The sequence below is a fragment of the Arachis ipaensis genome, chromosome B08 (assembly GCF_000816755.2).
Source record: "Arachis ipaensis cultivar K30076 chromosome B08, Araip1.1, whole genome shotgun sequence".
Taxonomy (NCBI): Eukaryota; Viridiplantae; Streptophyta; class Magnoliopsida; order Fabales; family Fabaceae; genus Arachis; species Arachis ipaensis.
Window position 1 is genome coordinate 109404668 of NC_029792.2, and position 2530 is coordinate 109407197.

The window sequence follows — 2530 nt, forward strand, 5'->3', positions numbered from 1 at the left end:
TTAAAATCATAATTCTAAAATACCTCAAATTACACTAAATAGAAATTCAAATCTAACATGAAAAGTTCATAAACCAATTTGGCAACATAAGTAATTAGCAAGAGAAATATATATACCAAAGTACTGAAATAAATAAAAGTAGAAGAGAAACTAAATTAAAGGAACATTAAACCTGGAATGGAGAAGAAATAATCCTAAAACTAAGAGAAATCATAATCCTAAAATCTAAGAGAGAGGAGAGAGCCTCTCTCTCTAGAAACTACATCTAAAACCTAAATTGTAAATAATGAATGAATGAATGTATGAATGCATCCCCCTACTCTGTAGCCTCTAATCTATGTTTTCTGGGCCAAAAACTGGGTCAAAAATAGCCCAGAAATCGCCCCCAGTGATTTCTGATACGTCCAGCACGTGGCTCTGTCACACGTACGCGTCATCCACGCGTACACGTGGATTGAATTTTCTCCAGGTCACGCGTACGCGTGATCTACGCATGCGCGTCTCCTAACAGCATGGCAACTATTGCAAATTATATATCGTTTCAAAGCCCTGGATGTTAGCTTTCCAACGCAACTGGAACCGCCTCATTTGGATCTTTGTAGCTCAAGTTATGGTCGATTTAGTACCAAGAGGTCAGGCTGGACAGCTTTAGCAATTCCTTCAATTTCTTGTATTCCTTCCCCTTTTGCATGCTTTCTTTCCATCCTCTAAGTCATTCCTGCCCTATAAACCCTGAAATCACTTAACACATACATCAAGGCATCGAATGGTAATAAGAGAGAATTAAATATTAGCAATTTTAAGGCAAAGAAGCATGTTTTCAATCAAAGCACAAAATTAGGAAGGAAAATGTAAAACATGCAGATTCTGTGAATAAATGTGAGAATAGTGGATAAAATCCACTCAATTAAGCACAAGATGTACCACAAAATAGTGGTGCATCAGGGGCTAATCCACTAAAAATCGTCTAACAAATCAACAGAAAAGTCATATAAATCATACAGAAAAGATACTAATGATGCTCATGCATCAACGAGGGTGAATGCTAAGAGAACCGGTTTGGTCTCTACAGGCAAACTGGTTATACCCGAAAAGGTTGTCCAAACCAGCCGACGGACGAGGCTTAGTTTACGGTCGCTACCTTGTATGTGTTTGTTGATGTTGTTGTTTGCGTAGTTCATGTGTTTGATTATTTCATGTTATGGTTCAGTTTGTGATATTTTCACTAAGAATATTCTGTACTCGAATTTTATGCGATTTAAGTTGTCCATGATTCAGGCATTTATGTTGGACTTGAATTCTAAAGCTTAAACTATAACACATAACCACATCTAAGAAGACCATAAATAGCATACCAAAATAAAACATAAATAGTGTTCCAAAATACAACATGGATAGTGTAACAAAATACATCAATGGTAACATATGGAATAACAAAATAAAAAACCAATAATGATGTCATCGGTGTTGATCACTCGAGAAATGCAGCCGATATCCAGTGCCACATGGCAGAGGCTGTGCCTATCATTGAGGTCTCCTAGGACGTGGGTATGCAGGAAGCTGTGGGTGATGAAAGGCATCTGGTGGCTGATGAGACGGCTATGATGGGAGTGGATGATGTGGGATATCATAACCCTCCGAGTAGGTTCCCAGATGATACTAGGGTAGGTAAGGTGGAGCAACAGATGGTGTAGGCATCATCTGGGATGCCGTCATCAATAGGCCGTAATCCATCGAAGGCGGTATCGCATATTGAGCACCAGGTTAGAAGTGTGTGCCGTATGAAGTACCAGAATCCGAAGAAAGGTATGGAACCTAAACAGTGCGGTGGACATAGGGTAGAGGAATGCTACTATGGTTGACCCATGCTTTACTCCCTACCTGTGCAGAACTGCTCCACAATGTGCTACATGGTGGGCTGATCAGTGGTATGAATATGGAAAGCCTTCTCAATGGAAAGAACGGGTGCAAACGAAACTGTCGGAAAGAAGCGCAGATGGAACTGCCGCTATCTGAAGGAAGCGCAGAAGGAATTGCCGGAAGGAAGCGCAAACAGAACTGTCGAAAGGGAACGCAGACGAAATTGCTGCAAGAGTGGCCAATTGCCAAAAAATTGCTGAAAAGATGGCAAACTGCCGAAAAACTACTGAAAAAGTGACAAAGTGTAAAGAGATGGCAAACTATCGAAAGGTGATGAAAAACATATGATTTCTCTACGAGAATAAGTAAATAGTGAATGAGTTAATCGCTCAGATGAGAAAGCATCAAAGCATGAACAAAAGAGAAGAAAAAAAAAGGCACGAAAGAAAAGTAGGAAAAATACGGTGATTTCAGCAAAAGAAAAATAACCTATTCTTTTCAAGAAGAATATCATGGCTCTAATACCATCTTAGAAAGGATAAGAAAAAGAGAGCAATAGAAAAAAAGTTTGTGTGTATCAACTTGTTGTGAATGATACAAATATAGAATGATATTTATAGGTGCTAAGAGAATCTATATAATAAAGACATAATATTCTGTAATAAATATT